The 19,574-nt window shown below is 37.2% G+C and overlaps 1 protein-coding gene across 1 annotated transcript in view; it reads left to right on the top strand.

Annotated features, from left to right (window-relative positions):
- Positions 1-630: 630 nt before the first annotated feature.
- Positions 631-19,574, top strand: part of LOC142651721 (cadherin-10-like) — a 427,614-nt gene continuing 408,670 nt past the window's right edge. Inside the window, exon 1 of the mRNA XM_075826750.1 lies at positions 631-885. The gene's annotated coding sequence lies outside the window, so the exon portion shown is untranslated. The remainder of the gene's footprint in view (positions 886-19,574) is intronic.

The raw sequence follows: 19,574 nt of genomic DNA on the forward strand, positions 1-19,574 counted from the left end.
TGAAAACATATTTGAATCTTTTTTTTTGTCAATGTGAACAATGACTGCACGGTTGTATACACACAAATTGTTGCGAAGAAGAACTACAGAGTCTATTTAGCAGTGAAATCAGTTTGGCCTGGCATGGCACAGCAGACATAAACTCAAGGGTAAATAAGCTTGGAGAAGGATGGTGATTTATGTGATGAACAGAAGGAGGATTTTGCAGCACAATAGATGTTCTTTCCTTAAATGAAAATTGAACACCGGTTTCTTCTATAATATCGCCAACAAGAAAAATAACATAAAATTGGAGTATCTATTCAACTTTAACAATGCCAATACAATTCTGAGATATAGATTTTGAATTAACATCATTTCCTGCATTGCTAAATGAAATACATATATGTAGATTTTTTCTGTTCGAGCGGCAGCAATGAGGAGACGGCAGAGTGTGAATTATGATTACGTTAAATTTCAAACAAAGAAAATCATTCTACAGATGTGGTGTTTAACAAAGCTCTTTCCACTCTCCGTCTGCATTCACTTGCAAATCATTTTGCCAGTAAAAGCCAGTGCTCCTCTCAGTCCCTAACCTTCCCATGGTAAGTACTGCAGTTCTTTCAGCAGAGGCTTGCTGTGTTGTGTGAGCGAGGATTTTTTTTTTTCTTATTAATCAGGAGCCCTGAATGAAAGCCAATCACAGGCTTCGCTTTCCCTTGGCTTCGCTTTCCTGCCTCTTAGAGTTAAAAGTGATGCTGTGACTGTGAGGAAAAGACTGAGTTAGAATCAAGTAGAATCTTCCTTGGGAAAATATAAGCAGAAATAGAGGGTAAATAGCAGCAAACGTTCAAGCTGTGGTGCTGAGTCGGACAATACACTTCCAGGAACAGCCACAAATTAAAGGTAAGATATTTCTAATAAAAAAAAAATGTGTGTATTGAGGATACGTCCTCCATTTACGATGACAGCCGTGCTGGCTACATTGTAATGCAGATGAAGATGATTTGTCTCTAAGTATTGGAACTTTTAATTTAGTGTGTCTGGTTAATGTAAGATGTGATTCAGGCAATTAGATGGCAGCGGCAGTGTATTAGAAACTAAAGCCCTTCCTAAATAGGGATTGTGCTCTCTAGTGCTGCTTGCTGTGCAGGATACATGTAAGTTTGTCTAGTGGAATGAACAGCTAGACCGGATTTAGCCATGTAAATGAATTTCCTAAATGATCTCAGACATTTTGCACGGTGCTCTGATATATATTACCAAACTGCAGCAGTCACCCATACTAGGACGGATCTGCCTACTGTATATGCAGGTACTGGCTTCAGGTAAAATATATTCAGTGTTCAGTGATTACCTCTGCGGAATATTCGAATGTTCTTCCTATAGCGCTGCTTGTATATGGTTTTATGTATTACCTATGTCAAGGTTGAGGGACAATACCTGATAATAAACATTATAGGAAAAAATACATATTTGCTCATTGATTCTTTTTCTGGCAAACTATGTAATGCATGTATTTTTATTTATTTTTTGTTATACTGGGGAATAATATGTTGTCATGATGTCTAAATACATGAACATGTTTCCTTGAAGCAACTGTTGTTGATGGCATTATGTGATGTGGAGTTATTGTAACATAAGGATCTGCTACATGATACTCTGCAGCCAGACAATGTTAGGAGCCCTCTAGCCCCACAATGATCCTGCACATGCAATCATTGACAAACACCATCCAGCATCTTATAACTGACATATTATCTGTTCTGCTTTCACACAAATGGAGCTGTTTCCTATAATCTTCAGCTTTCTTTCTTATAAAAGCATCTCTATTATACTAAAATGCACATCTATTATTTTCAATATGTGTCAAGATATATTATTTTGTACTTTTTCCAGTCAGCTAAATGTACCCACTCAGACACAAATGGCTCTAGACTTCGAACTCGAGTACGCCTTGAACATACTGAAATATATAGATCTATAGGTGTATAGGGATGGATAGACATATCATTAAATACAGTCCGTATGTGTGATGTGACATGTCTTTCGATACTTGTGAAGAACAGCAACAAAGAGCGACTAATAAGCACATGCATTTCTTTGTGACTAAGACAGGCATGTGCCAAAACATATAAACGGAATATTGCAGAATTGTAGCGTATAGCAAGAATAATATACCCTCATATCCAGCCTTCATAAGACAGCAACTTTTATACTGCAGTGCATCTTCCCAGAGCAATGGTACATATTTTATCTTTTTGCTGCAAAGTTAAGTGTGCAAAGAGAAGCTACAGTGGCAGTAAAAAGAAATAAGCTGTTTTATACATGTGGTATAGCTTGAAGAGAAAGATAAATACTTTTTGGAACATAAGCTGGTAATCTTGTTTGTGCCATGGGAACCCTTCTAATTTAGACTATTCCATCGCCTTGCCAACCTGTTAAACAAAAGAATCGAATCAAAGGCTCATTTATAGTCCAAGCAGCAACTCCTCATGGAAAAAAACTAAATGACAGACTAGAAGTTGCTTTCCTATTACATATTTTTTATATACACATATATATATATATATATATATATGCACACACACACATATATATATATATATATATATATATATATATATATATATATATATATATATATAAATATATATATATATATATATATATATATATACATGTGCGGGTAAATATAAATATATATATATATATATATATATATATATATATACTTTTTCCTCTGAAGCACATCATCGCAAGTCAGCATGAAGTATGCTGAATATAGCAACCCTATAATACATCTTTTTGTGAACAGTACTGTGCTTTTCATAACCTATTTTTTTTCTTCAACTCAATAGGTGGCACAGAAAATGTCAGCAGACTTGATATATCATTTGCAGTGCTAAAGTGGCCTGTCCTTGATTGTAAGATGCAAACCTAAAGGAAAATAGGCAATCTTAAAAGTTAGCATTATACACATAGTAAAGTTTGAATGAAATATACACACACACACACACACACACACACACACACTCACACACATATATTAGGATAAATAGATAAATACAGCTGATGAGGACTTTGTTTTCATATCCCCTGCCTGCTTGCTTTTTCATACCCACCAGGGAGTTTAAATCCTCAATCCATTGCTAACTGCTTTTTACAACCTTCTATCAAAGTAATTCATTCTACAGAATAGCTTTCACAGTAATAAGGAAAGAAATGTGAACTTGGAAGAGAATTTGTATTGTTTAATATTAATTTCCCAACAAAGCTATATAAAAACAAAAAAAGGTTAAGTCGGTAATGATGCCCAACTCTGTATTACACACACACACACACACACACACACACACACACACACACACACACACACACACACACACACACACACACATACACACACACACACACACACACACACACTCGCACACACACACACACGCACACACACGCACACACACACACACACACACACACATGCACACACACACACACACATATACACACACACACACACACACACACACATACACACTCGCACACACACACACACACACACACACACGCACACACGCACACAAGCCATTTCTGCATCTAGAAAAATTATGAGTAGAAAATGGATTGAGTATAACTAGATCCAATAGCACAATGTCTTCCTTAGCTTAAGCTATGGATAGTCATGGCACTGCACCAATATATATTTTTTGGATTTTTTTTATTTTTTCAAAAAGCTGAAAAATTTCACGTGCCTTAAAGATTGGATTAAAGTAATATGTCAAATGCTTCAGAAGTAGTGATCATAATTGTAAACCATGCTTGGTTGCACTTTTCAACCGGGCAAAACATTATTTATATATTAATCACTCTGTGACTAAAATGTGCGTATTATGATCCTGTACTCCATGGGGAAGGCAGGCATGCCTGATTTCATTTCATTGTGTGGGTAGTCTAGTCTAGTGGATGCTGAAATGTTCCAATTTCCTAACTACCATTGCTCACTTACTCAACACAGTATGATATTGCTACAATATAAGCTACCGAGTCATCTGAGCAAAGCCGGGAATAATTTATTGATTGATTGAAAGATTACTTGTCTGTATATGTCAAAATAACCATTGTCCAAGTTATTTTCTCTTTATTATTTGGGCATATTGAAGACCCTGTTTAATTTGATTCACCGCATTTATACGCTGATCAATTGACAAAATTAAAATCTGGTTTAAACTTTGGGGGTTATATTATGCTTTCTATGCAAGCTATGTTAGCTAAATTACATATTTCATATACATTGAATATTTTGGCAGTATAGTCCATCAAAAAATACCAAACCAGCTATGACCAAAGCATACAGAACATTTTTGGTGTAACATGCTTTCAATTTTAAAGCTCATCAATCTGCATGCAAAGAGCTTTTTCCCAATGAATGGGCCATCTAGAGATTGTAATATTGACTTATGATATGATAAACTCTCCAACATGATAGCTGGGTATCAGAGGCAAACATACATAGCAGAGGTCCCCTATGTAAAATGAGTAGGTGGGCACCTTGCTCTCGAACAATTAATTGGTCATCTTGTTGTGTCCCTTACCAGTGTGGCAATTTCTTTAGTGATTGCAATCCATCAGTAAGCCATCATAATAATGAATGCAGTCTCTTACATGTATCTAGTGGGCAACAGGAAGTACTGTGTTCAGCTTTTAAGGATAATGTGCCCTCTTACCTTCAGGGCGCCTGTGCAGCTGAAAAGGCTGCACAAATTATATGTCCGCCTCGGTAGGCCATCAGAATTTGATCGGTGGTGGTCTATGGCTGTACCTGGTACTGCAGCTCACTCTAATTTTAAAGGGACTGGACTGCAGTACCAGGCACAGCCACAACTAAATGTACTGTGCTATGCCTGTGTAATGAAAGGGACACGGTGCATACTGAAGCCAGGAGTTTGACTTCCACCGATCAAATATTAATAGCTTATCCTAAAGGTAAGCCATCAATATTTAAGTACCATTAACTTTTTAATGCTAGTTTAGAAAAAATACTCTATTTATTCACACTGTAGGATCTCTTTCTCAATTTCTCTAAGCCAAATTTCTGACAGCTGTAGGTGCACAAAATGTGTTTTGTGTGGTTTCTGTGGTTTTGTCTCCTGAGGTCACTATATCTGTGGATTGCCAGGTCTTAATGTATACAATTTGTGCATAATTATATTTACTATTCAACATATGTAAATGTCTACAGCTTTTCTTATAAGTACGGTGCTGGTCAAACCCAATAAGCATTAAGTTTCACACACCCTGATAATTTTAGCCCAACCATTTTTTTAATCCAATTCATTGAATCAAAGTCCTCAAGAGAATTTTCAGGTTTACAGAGTCTATCGTAATCCAGCCTAATACTTTCTTAATATGCAAAAGAAAATGAAAGTATTCATGTGTCTTCACTTGCATGAACATTCATGTATCTATTAACTAAGAAATATTAAATATTATTATAGACTAGTGGAAGGAGATAACAGTTATTAAAGTAAAATTCTGTCAGTGAGACAAAATGCCTTCTGTCACTTTTCCGGCAGGATTCCCACTCTTTTTATATATATGTTTTTTGATAAAATCCAGTCATGACGGCTCACTCAACAAATCCTATTAATTTCTATGGGAGTTAAACTCATGAGAAAAGTTGATGAGTGACAAATTAAAAAACATTTTTTTATATAATTTGCATATTAAAAAAACAAACAAACAAACAAACAAACAAACAAACAAACAAACAAAAATACATAAAAAAGTGTAAGCCTAGCCTTAGGCCATGTTCAGATGTGGAAGAATTTTTCAGCTGCAAATATATGTGCAGATTTGGGGCAATTACGCAACGAATCTGCACCAACATTTGCATATTTGACAGATAATTCAGACGTTGCAGATATCACAGCCGACTTGCCACAGATTTCAGTTTTTGCATTGCAAAGGCTGAAATACGCAGTGAAATTCTGCTGCTTCTCCACAATGGAAAGACCATGCTGCGGAGGGAAAATTCTGCACCGCAGCCTAATTTCCGCACAGTTATTTTCTGCAACGTCTGAACTAACTTTCCTAAAAATGTATAGAAACAAATGAAAAAAACGGCTGCTGCAGAATTCCACTGCGGACTGTCCACAGCAGAATTCAACAGCAATTTTGCCACGTCTGAATGTGCCCTTATAGCTCACCACACAGTAAAGCCATGTGCAAGAACTCTTTCAGGCAGGACACATACAGGTCTTATTCACGGACCTGTTGTCACTCCATGTGCCACCGTATAGAGCACAATACTTCCAGAAAAAAAGAACGCCTCCGTAATACGTCATGTGATGGAGGCCCACGGAAGTACAGCATGAGACAATAAAAGACTAAAGGCACCACATTATGGATACATACAAGAATCCATAATAAAGTCATGTCTGAGAACTTACTCCATTACAGGTACTGTCAAGCTTTTTTACTGTAAAAAAAACTTGTATGCAGAAGTGCTGGTGCCTGACATCAATTTGTGCAACCAATATTCTGTCTGACTGCTGGTTGTCTACACTGTCTATAAATGAGTGAGGCAGCCCGATGTTGCCCCTTATCTTCTTGTGCAGGAGACAGACCCTCTAATGAGCAATTAAACAATTACAATTGATTTGCCGCGGATTCCAGCCTTTACATTGCAAAGGCGGAAATCTGCAGTGAAAATCCGCTACTTCTCCGCAACAGATTGTGCATGGTGCGGAGTGTCAATTCTGCACCGCAGCCTAACTTCTGCACTGGTATTTTTCGCAATGTCTGAACTAAGTTACCTAAAAAGCTAAAGAAACCATAGAAAAATAAGGCTGCTGCGGAGTTCCACTGCGGACTGTTCACAGTGGAATTCAACAGCAATTCTGCCACGTCTGAACATGCCCTTAAAGTGAGCAGGAGAAGGCTATAATGCCGTGAACCACTGCAGTGACAGAAATTAAGGGGAAGCAGTGCATGCACGAGCGCCATTGCCCATTTATAAAAGCTGATCGGCGGGAGTGCCGAGAGTTGGACCCCACCGTTCAGATATTTATGACATCCTAAAGATAGGCCATCAATTTTTCTCACTGGAAAGCTCATTTTATAGTCCCTCATTTTACACAATTTGACTTCTCATTTTCAGATTGTCAATTCTATGTCACTATTTAAACAAACTGTATTAACCAGTATAAAATTCTGTCACCTTTTTCAGATAACCTTTGATCTAACTGGTCAATATTTCATGAACTTTGACATATAGTCTCAGTGTTCTCTATGTGTAATGATGACATAGTTGTAATTTTAACTGTATGGTATTATTTTATATAGCATAGAACTCTTATAGTGTTGCATCATGGGTACAGGAGGTGTTCTTTTTGTTGCACACATTAGGTAATACTTTACTAAGAATGAGCATTCAATGGCATGATCACATTGATAACTTTTAATAATAAAAGCCAAGGTTCACATTTAAAGGTTGATGTAGACACAAACAATTTGATTTCAAACCCACAAAGATATATTAATATATAGTGGATTTAAAATTGAAGACATTTTATTAGCAGATAATGGTGTGATTTATCAAAGCTTGTAAAAAGGAAAGTGTAGAATTTGCCTAAAGAAACCAATTAGTTTGCTGCTTTCTTTTTTTCAAAGTGCCTTTAAAGGGAAACTGTGAGGAGGATTTAGGCCCCCAAACCGCCACCAACCTATTATTTAAGACGATAATAGATGGCCAATAATGTCCTTGTATGGTTTTGTGGATGCAACATAATGTAGAAATATAAGTTTAAAAACATTAAGCGCTGTATACAAATTAATTGGAATATATATTTATATATATATATATATATATATATATATATATATACACGTTGTATATATATATATTTTGGTGCACAGCCTCCTCATTTCAGGGGCTCAAAAGTAATTGGACAAATTAACACTACCATAAATCAAAGTTGTTTTTTTAATACTTTGTAGAGAATCCTTTGCAGGCAATGACTGCCTGAAGTCTGGAACCCATGGATATCACCAAACGCTGGGTTTCCTCCTTGTGATGATTTGCCAGGCCTTTACTGCAGCGTCTTCAGTTGTTGCTTGTTTGTGGGTCTTTCTGCTTTAAGTTTTGTCTTGAGCAAGTGAAATGCAGCTCGATCGGGTTGAGATCTGGTGATTGACTTGGCCATTGCAGAATATTCCACTTCTTTGCCTTTAAAAACTCCTGTCTTGCTTTCGCAGTATGTTTTGGGTCATTTTCCATCTGTACTGTGAAGCGACGTCCAATCAACCTTGCTGCATTTGGTTGAATCTGAGCAGAAAGTATATCCCTGAACACTTCAGAATTCATTCGGCTGTTTCTGTCTTCAGTCACATCATCAATAAACACTAGTGACCCAGTGCATTTGGCAGCCATGCATGCCCATGCCATCACACTGCCATGTTTTACAGAGGATGTGGTGTGCTTTGGATCACGAGCCGTGCTAAGCCTTCCCAATACTTTCTTCCTTCCATTATTCTGGTACAGGTTGATCTTAGTTTCTTCTGTCCAAGGAATGCTGTTCCAGAACTGGGCTGGCTTCTTTAGATGTTGTTTGGCAAAGTCTAATCTGACCTTTGTATTTTTGAGGCTGATTAATGGTTTGCAACTTGTTTTGAAACCTCTGTATTTTCTCTCATGAATTCTTCTCTTCATGGTAGACTTAGATACTGATACATCTACTTCCAGGAGAGTGTCCTTCACTTGGGTAGATGTTATGAAGGGGTTTTTTTTCACCATGGAAAGGATTCTGCGACCATCCATCACTGTTGTCTTCCGTGAACGTCCAGGCCTTTTGGAGTTCACGAGATCACCAGTGCGATCTTTTATTTCAAGAATGTATCAAGCTGTTGAATTGTAGATTTCTTCATTTTTCAGCTTAACGATGGTCTGTTTTACGTGCATTGAGAGCTCCTTTGACCTCATGTTGTGGGTTCACAGCAACAGTTTCCAAACCACACCTGGATTCAACTCCAGATCTTTTACCTGCTTAATTGATGATGGATTAATGAGGGAATAGCCCATGCAGCCCATTAAATTGCTTTTGTGATAATTGTCCAATTACCTTTGGTCCCTTGAAAAAGAGCAGCTACATATTAAAGAGCTGTAATTCCTAAACCCTTCCTCAAATTAGGATGTGAATACCCTCAAATTAAAGCTGAGAGTCTGCACTTTAAGCCCATATTGATTATATAACTGTATATTCAATATGTTTTGGTAAACAGCAAAAATGCCTAAACTTGTGTCACTGTCCAAATAATTATATATTATATAATAATTATATATTATATATAAAGGTCTATTTGAAGAAATGTACTATTAATTATTGACATCAGAAGATGACCATTCATCATACGTTCATTCATTCTGACGTCATACAAGCTATTATTCATGAAGACTGACCTATGTGAGGCAAAAATGTATGTTAGTGTTTCTATGATAACTTGCCTATTTTGTTACAGTATATTCACAGTTTATGTATAGTTAATGCAAAATATTTTTCTTAACAGGATCACTAGCCTGACAATCATGAGTATGCTATTTAAATGTGACTGTTTTCTTCTATAAACAGCACCACTCTTGTCTATGGGCTATATATAGTATTAGAGCCCAGCCTTATCCTAGTGACCTTATATTATCCACAAGCAGTAAGCAACCTACAGTATTTGTAGTCTAGAGTCTAAACATGGGAAGCAGACTATAACCTGTAGTGTCTAACCTGCTCCTGACAGATAGAATGGAACCCAGAAGAACTTTGCTACATTTAACTTGATGCTGTAGCCAATAGATATAGACCAGTATTTTAAGGGCAACTTTTCAATCAGTTTCCCTAACATATTCCTTAAAGTATCTACAAAGCTGGTCATAATATAATAATTAGCACCAGAAAAACATAAAAGATAATTATATTGAGCAGCTGTTTTGAAATTGGAGGTGCACCTCAAAATGTAATTGCTTATAAAGTGGCAACAAATTCTGCAGTGCTGTACAGAAATTGTTGTTAGTCACATCAGTCCCTGTCCCAAATGTGGCTCACAATCTAAATTCCCTATCTCAAACACACACATTTACACTACTAGGGTCAGGTTCATAGGAATTCGATTAACCTGTTAGTTTGTTTTTGAAGTGTGGTGGAAAACCAGTATATCGGGAACAAAACAAAGAGGTACAAACACAAACTCCTAGTAGATGTTGTGAATGTTTATACCAGAATAGCAGAGCCACTAGTACACATATTAGAACAAATATTATCTAATACATTTCCATGGGAGATGTATGCTTAGATTTATTTTGTTGATGTTCTTTATTCAACCTTTCAATGTCCCAAAAGAGGTTGCCAAAATAGAACACACATATATTTATGGTCACAGATATCATTCATGCATGTTTGTTCTTATTATGAATGCAAAAAGCAAACCTGTATGGAATCACTGGATAGCAACCAATGTGCAACATTTACAGATATATTTCAGCTTGTTGAGATTTACTAAGTATCCGTGTTGAATGCATTCAGATAACAATAGCCATTTTTGAAAGCCTTACACAGAGATTAACACATAGCCAGCTTCAAGATAATAAATATTCTATTTAATAGACTAAGTCTTCAAGGTACAATTGTAAACTACAGAACTTTATTGATTTTTAATTAAATCTTAAACAATTTCCTTAATTGTAGAGGTATATAATCACATTAAAATGTTTACACATCATATTATAAAAAGACTCTAACAATAATTCTTCACTGAATATTCATCTTTTAAAAAGTCTTTCATCATAGATCTTATCAAAATACTATGCACAAGTCTACATGCTCTTACATGTTGCATTGCTTAAAAAGGGATTTTTCACAAACACACAGGATAAGGGATACATGTGTGACTGCTGGGGGTGACAGCAGTTCCGGAAGTCCCATAGAAATGATAATGGAGCACTTCAGGGGACTTTCGTTCCCATGTTTTCCTCATCATTTGGGGTCCAAGCATTCAAAACTTTAGCAATAAACTTGTATTCCCTATCCTGTGGATAGGGGATACATTGGTTTTGTGGGACAACCTCTTTAACAATTGCTTAAAATAGTATTTCTACTTTAGACATTTATGTCACATCCACAGGTACTCCTAAATATTGGGAGAACATGGGTCCCTTCATTCAGTTATAAAACTAAGATGTCCAGCACTGGCAGCATACAGATGCAGCTAGCCAAGTTTATCTTGACTCTGATAACTTGCTGCAGCATGATATCACACAATAAAAGCCATTGAAAAGCCATTGAAAAATAAAGTTAAAGAGGCTCTGTCACCAGATTATAAGTGCCCTGTCTCCTACATAATCTGATCGGCGCTGTAATGTAGATAATAGCAGTGGATTTAAAAAACAATAATTTTGAGCAAGTTATGAGCAATTTTAGATTTAGGCTAATGTCTTTCTTAATAGACAACTGGGCGTGTTTTTACTTTTTACCAACTGGGCGTTGTACAGAGAAGTGTATGATGCTGACCAATCAGTGACCAATCAGTGACATTCACTTCTCAGGGCAAAGCCCCACGTGGCGGAATTGCTCTGGAATTCTGCTGCGGACACTCCGCAGCGTTAATCCGCAGCGGACCCGTTTCTCCATTGCCTTCCACTGCTTTTTAGTAGCGTTCGTTTAGACGATGCAGAAAATTCCGCTGCGGAGCATAGGCTGCGGTGTGGAATTTGGTGTCCGCAGCATACAATGGATGTTGCGGACGTGTGGCGGACTGGTTGCGGACTCATTGTGGAAGTTCTCCATTGACTTCAATGGAGATTCTAAATTCCGCAATGAAGTCCGCAGATGTCTTGTACATGTTATGTGTGCTGCGGAGCGTATTGGTTTTTTAACATGACATTTCTTCATTCTGGCTGGACCTATGTATTTCTAGGTCTACAGCCAGACTGAGGAAGTCAATGGGGCTCCCGTAATTACGGGTGACTATGTGTGTGCACCCGTAATTATGGGAGCGTTGCTAGGTGACGTCAGTAAATAGTCACTGTCCAGGGTGCTGAAAGAGTTACGCGATCGGCAGTAACTGTTTCAGCACCCTGGACAGTGACTACCAATCACAATATACAGCAACCTGTAAAAAAAATAGAAGTTCATACTTACCGAAAACTCCCTGCTTCTTTCTCCAGTCCGGCTTCCCAGGATGACGTTTCAGTCTAAGTGACAGCTGCAGCCAATCACAGGCTGCAGCGGTCACATGGACTGCCGCGTCATCCAGGGAGGTCGGGCTGGATGCCGAAAGAGGAACGCGTCACCAAGACAACGGCCGGTAAGTATGAAATTCTTTTACTTTCACTAGGGAAAGTGCTGTCCCTTCTCTCTATCCTGCACTGATAGAGAGAAGGGAAGTACTTTCACCTCAATACGCAACGGCCAGTCCGCATCAATTTACTGCACATTTTGGTTGCAGATTCTGTGCGGCATTGATGCGGACAGTTGCGGAAGAAATACGCCACGTGGGGCCATGCCCTCATTGTTCCAGCCCAGCGTGACTGTGCAGTGAAAGAAGCTGGGCTGGAACAATGAGAAGTGTATGATGCTGATTGGTCACTGATTGGTCAGCGTCATACACTTCTCTTTACAACGCCCAGTTGGTAAAAAGTAAAAACACGCCCAGTTAACTATTAAGAAAGTCATTAGCATAAATCTAAAATTGTTTATAACTTGCTCAAAAATTATCTTTTTTCAAAATAAAAACCACTGTTGTTATCTACATTACAGCACCAATCAGATTATGTAGGAGATAGAGCATTTATAATCTGGTGAGAGAGCCTCTTTAAAGCTTCTTGACACTGTATTTAATGCATTAGTAGTCAAGATAAAGATGACTAAATCTGCATTCTGTAGGAGGAGACAAAGTAGAGAGGTGGCCACACATATTCACAGCTTTCTCCATTGAAGTCTAAAGATGTTAAAGTTTAGCTAAACGCTTGACAAACTTCTGACATGTCATAGTGACATGTCAGAAGTTTGTATTGGTTGGGGTCCGAGCACGGAGACCACCACCAATCGCTAGAACGGAGCAGCTGAAGCGATTGTGTGAGCGCTCAGCTGATTCGTTTCTGTTCGGCTTTTTCCGGAAATAAATGCATCAGTGTACGGACTCAATACAAAGCCTATGGGCCTGTACTCCGATACATCGGCTTTCCGGAAACAGCCGAACAGAAACAAAGCAGCTGATCGCTCACACGAACGCTTCAGCTGCTTCGTTCTAGCGATTGGTGGGGGTCTCCGTGCTCGAACCTCACTATGACATGTCAGAAGTTTGTCGAACATTTAGCTACACTTTAAGGAAACAGACGAGCATTGCTTTTCTTATTTACTTTTTTTTTTTTGTAAATTACAAAAATAGCAATGAGGACTTACTTACCAGGAGCAAGTGGTTGGAATTAGCAACTGTTCAGAATGCTACAAAGAAAAATACGAAGCACCAAATCATTAAGCACAAAATTATCAGAGAAATCAATGAAACAATTTAGGAGGATAAACAGATAGCAAAAACAAACATTATAAGTGGCCAAGCACACACTCCCCAGAACCCTGTCCAGTCACATCTGTTGAGGCATTACCCTATAGACACTGTTTAAGCATAAGATACATTTACAATTCTGTATTAGTCCTAATTTCATTATTGTTTCCATTTATGTTATATGATTATTAATAGAGTAATCTGTCAAATGCATCCTGTGCCAAATTAATAAGAGGCAGAAAACATGTAATTAAACGGATCTATTTGTATGTACCATGTTCCTATTAGCTAATATAATGCACGCCATCAAGTTTTGCAAAGATGTTTAATTGTTGCTAAAATATAAGTAACTGTAATCATAAGCCAACACACACACACACATATAATATACAATTAGGTCCAGAATTATTTGGACAGTGACACAATCTTCATGATTTGGGCTCTGAATGCCACCACATTGAATTTGAAATGAAAAAACTGAGATGCAATTGAAGTGTAGAATTTCAGGTTTAATTCAAGGGGTTGAACAAAATATCCTGTGAAAGGTTTAGGAATTTCCACCATTTTTCTACACAGCCTCCTCATTTCAGGGGCTCAAAATTATTGGACAAAATAACATTACCATAAATAAAATGTTTTTTTTAATACTTTGTAGGGAATCCTTTGCAGGCAATGACTGCCTGAAGTCTGGAACCCATGGACATCATTAAACGCTGGGTTTCCTCCTTTGTGATGCTTGGCCAAGCCTTTTCTTCAGATGTCTTTAGTTGTTGCTTGTTTGTGGGTCTTTGTGCCTTAAGTTTTGTCTTAAGCAACTGAAATACAGCTCGATCGGGTTGAGATCTGGTGATTGACTTGGCCATTGCAGAATATTCCACTTTTTTGCCTTAAAAAAACTCCTGTGTTGCTTTCGCAGTATGTTGTGGGTCATTGTCCAGCTATACTGTGAAGCGACGTCCAATCAACCTTGCTGCATTTGGTGGAATCTGAGCAGAAAGTATATCCCTGAACACTTCAGAATTCATTCGGCTGCTTCTGTCTTCAGTCATATCATCAATAAACACTAGTGACCCAGTGCCTTTGGCAGCCATGCATGCCCATGCTATCACACTGCCTCTACCATGTTTTACAGAGGATGTGGGGCGCTTTGGATCCCGAGGTGTTCCAAGCCTTCTCCATACTTTATTTTACTCCCATCATTCTTGTACAGTTTGGCCTTAGTTTCTTCTGTCCAAATAATGCTGTTCCAGAACTGGGCTCGCTTCTTTAGATGTTGTTTGGCAAAGTCTAAGCTGGCTATTCTATTTTTGAGGCTGATTAATGGTTTGCACCTTGTGGTGAACCCTCTGTATTTGCTCTAATGAAGTCTTCTCTTTATGGTAGATTTAGATACTGATACACCTACTTCCAGGAGACTGTTCTTTACTTGGGTAGATGTTGTGAAGGGGTTTTTCTTCACCATGGAAAGGATTTTGCGATCATCCACCATTGTTGTCTTCCGTGGACGTCTAGACCTTTTGGAGTTCAGGAGATCACCAGTCTGCTCTTTTTTTCAAGTATGTACCAAACTGTTGATTTGGCCACTTCTAACATTTGTGCTATCTCTCTGATGGATTTCTTCATTTTTCAGCCTAACGATGGTCTGTTTCACTTGCATTGACAGCTCCTTTGACCTCATATCTTGTCTTCACAGCAGCAGCTTCCAAATGCAAATGTCTCACCTGGAATCAACTCCAGACCTTTTACCTGCTTAATATATGATGGATTAACGAGGGAATAGCCCATGCAGCCCATTAAAAAAGGCTTTTGAGATAATTGTGCAATTACCTTTGGTCCCTTGAAAAAGAGGCAGCTACATATTAAAGAGCTGTAACTCCTAAACCTTTCCTCAAATTAGGATGTGAATACCCTCAAATGAAAGCTGAGTCTGCACTTTAGGCCCATATTAATTATATAACTGTATATTTCTATATGATTTGGTAAACAGCTGAAATGGCAAAACTTGTGTCACTGTCCAAATAATTTTGGACCTAACTGTGTATGTGTGTGTATATATATATATATTACATTTTTTTTCCACACAATCATCATTCTTAGTTTACTATTATATCATATTGTGAGCTGCTTAGTTATGTGAGAGGTCTGAAATATGACATCCATTTGAGCGAGCCGCTAACAATTTATACTGTCTGTGCATCAAAAAAAAATTTCTTATTCTTATTACATGTACACAATGAATTGCATTACACCGTATTTGGTATCTGTGTGATACGGATACCAAATGGGCCTGTGTGCATGAGGCCTTACTCAGGGGGGTGCAGAAACTAAGATGGCGTTGTCCAAATACAATTCCCTGTATGTAGAAGGAGACAACGTAGACAGGTGGTAACGCATGTGAACAGCTTTCTCCATTGAAATCTCATCTGATTCTACTTTTACACTGTTTATGTGAATTTATTCTTGAAATTATAGCCTTGTAATTCTGAATAGTCACTAGTTAAAAATTACTGGATAAAAATATAAACATCTCCTATTCAAATGTTATTGTGTGCTTACTGTAATAAGGAGACACCTTAGTTTCTTAGTATCTATAAGCATTAAAAAAACTGCATATTCATGAAGTAAGATTATGAAGAATTTAACCTTTGCTTTTAAATTTTTAGCTGTATAGGTTGATACTGTAAAATAACATATACAGCATAATTGTATTTGCTTGCAGTCTGCATATAAATAGATGATAATCATCTACATAGAAAAATTATGTTCAGAGTCATCATGCAGACTCATGTCCTACTGTGAAATACAAAACTAAGTTTTGACCTTCATACGACCTTTGTGGAATTGCTATCAAATCATGGTGAAAAAAATAGCTGCTATGCTATCTAGCTTGTTCCTAGACTGTAGACAAATCTAATTCTCTATATCTGCAGTGGGATCTTCTATTTACTACCCATGGTTTGAATAAAATAAACAGATCAGCTGGAGACTGGATTGTAAAGCTCAGCCAAAAATTAATTATCAAATTTTAATTGAGGGAGTAAAGAGCTATATATTTATGGCAGTGAGCTGTTTATAATGTCATTGCTCAGGCCAGAGACATTTTAAACACAACCAAATTCTGCAGGTCTATCCTTTAGGCTAGCATAAATTGAAAAATAGAGTAGATATATCTCCTAGGTTTATTTTTTTTTCAAGTAGTGGAAATTAAAATGAATGCAAATATGTGGAATGTTTGACATTTGGTGATGTGTATACATACACAAAAATAAGCAAAATAGTTTCCTCTTATAAACCACTGCACCTGTACATATACGGAGCCAATGTTCCTGGAGTTTTACTCTAATGCAGCCAACATAAAGATGCCAGAAAATGGAATGGCCTGGCATAAAAAAAAAGATTACTGTTTGCTTTACTTGGGAAGAAACTATTTGTTTGAATATCTATGGAGTAAAAAAATAAATAATAATCTGTCGGATTAACGGAATTTTACCATATTAGAAAGATACATACGTAGATAGAATGATAATATTGACGTCAAATGTTAAGCCCACGCACCTTACTATATATATTTGTCGGCCGAACACTGGTTTTGCCGATAGCTATTCCTCCTGACTTTCCCCACATACGGATGTAGCCGTCTTTAGTTTGACTCTGATAACTTGATGCTGCGTAATATCACACAAAAAAAGTTATTAAAAAATTATTGAAAAAGTCAAGATAAAGGATCTAGCCACTGTTTATTTGATACGTTAAAAGTCAAGTTAAAGATGGCTACATCTGTACATGCACACTCGACTTGGCCAACTATGCATGTATTTTCAATGGGCTTATCTTCTGCGGGAACAAAGGATAGGGCATGTTGAAATCTAACATGCCCGATACTTCTTATCTCTGCCATCTGCCATCGGGGAATAGTCGGGACACCCCAATACACATTAGATAGTCCTGCCGAAATTGGCGGGCTTTGACTGACTTTTATCTAATGTTACTTACATATTAATCTGTTTTTCTATTTCTCTGATTAGTTACTGATTTGCTTGGGATATATATTTATATGCTCTGTGATTTATACTTTCTTGTTGTATATACAGTATAGCCTCTTAGGACTGTTTCACAATATAGGCAATATAGGCAACTTTATCAAGTACATTTAAATGAAATAAAATATTTTGCGTCTGCAACCTCAGCAACCCCTACAGCTATACCCTGGAGATAGATAGATAGATAGATAGATAGATAGATAGATAGATAGATAGATAGATAGATAGATAGATAGATAGATAGATAGATAGATAGATAGATAGATAATTCTTAGATTAAAAAAAAATATTTATCAAAACTGTCCTAGGATTCATCAATTTACAAGAGCGTGAAAACGGCAAAAACATGTGACATGATAAATTTGGCACATATTACTGGGATTATTAGACAATTTTCTTTTCCTTATGCCATCTCATAACTGGCGTACATTTACCCAAATCTTTTTTTTGCCTAAATGATTTTTGCCACACCTCTTAACCATGCACTTTATTGAAGTCACTTTCAAAGCAGTCAGAACATAATACTTTTTCAGAGCTATTTCTGCAGATGGCTGGCATATTTTTAAAGCATTAATGTAATTGGTTCCTATGGACAACCTTTCCACTTGCACTAGTTTTCATGAACGAGTCCCAGATGGGTATATTTTCTATTGTAAATTTCTAAGCGCTATTTGAACATTAAGGTAGATAACTAACCCACTCTGCAAAATGATGCCATTGTATTCGACTTGGTATTAGTATTACCTATTAAAACATTAAACTTAACATTATGCCATTATGAATATATAGACCATTAATGATATTATACTCTGTTAATGATAATAAGTATTCTGTCAACTTCAATGATTTCTCTGTATGAAATAAAATAGAAGAATAAAGCCTTTGACTGAGACCTTTGAAGTGGAGTTGTGTAATTGGTGACTCTATTTCTTTGTTTCAGAGATTAAAAAAAATGATCTTTTATTTCCAGATAATGACAGACTGTTTGAGCAGTGCAAAATATTTGGTTAAACTGCTGAGTTTGAGAGCGAGCAGCATTTTAATATTACACCTGCGGCACTGGAAAAGGCATAATTATATTATTATTATTACTATCATTGCAGAATACTACTGTACATTTAGTGGGGTAATGTATGTTTTGTGTCATTCATATGAATTAGAGAATTGTTGTTTTTTTTGCTTTTTTATTTCAACTGTAGCTTCTTTATTTTCTATGCAGTATATTCTTTAAATTGTTGCAAGCACTTACTGAATACAGTGCATGTTGCAACAGATATGTGAGGACAATAGGGCAGGTCTAGCTTGATGTCCAAGTTAATGCAAAGAAATTGTCCTTCACTCAGGACCCACTTCTAGTAGTCAGGGCGGAGAGAGACTGATTCCTTTCAATGTTGTCTGCTTGACAGCTAAGGGGAGTGGAAATGGACGTAGGCTATGTTCACAACAGCGTCGGGTTCTGTTCATCTGTTCCGTTCGACCTTTCCATCAGAGGAACCGATGAATGGAAAGCCAAATGGAAGCCATAGCTTCCGTTTGCATTGCCATTGCCATTGATTTCAATGGTAATGCTTCTGTTACAGGTGGTTAACAATGCAGTTTTTCTGTGAAAAAAACGGAAACTTTGCAGGATGGAAACAAATGGAAACCAACTGCAATGGAAGCATTACCATTGAAATCAATGGTAATGCAGATGGAAATTATGGTTTTCGTTTGGCTTTCCGTTCATGGGTTCCTTCTACAGAGAGGTCGAACTGAACCGATGAACGGTAGAAACGCTGATGTTAACAGTCGCTTAGGGAGCTGGAGCTTACTGTGTCTGGTCTCTTGTAAAAAAAAAAAAGTGAAGGAGAGCGCTGGTTGAAGCCAAAAGCCATACAGACAGTGACAGTTTTAGTCTGAGGTCTGTCAGAAAGAGGAAGAAGGGTAAGATGATCCACTGGTTACATAAAATAATGTTTTACTAACTTCTCACAGTGTGAGCGCAATATGAGACAGGATTGGTTC

The sequence above is a fragment of the Rhinoderma darwinii genome, chromosome 5 (genome assembly GCF_050947455.1).
Source record: "Rhinoderma darwinii isolate aRhiDar2 chromosome 5, aRhiDar2.hap1, whole genome shotgun sequence".
In the NCBI taxonomy this organism is placed as follows: domain Eukaryota; kingdom Metazoa; phylum Chordata; class Amphibia; order Anura; family Rhinodermatidae; genus Rhinoderma; species Rhinoderma darwinii.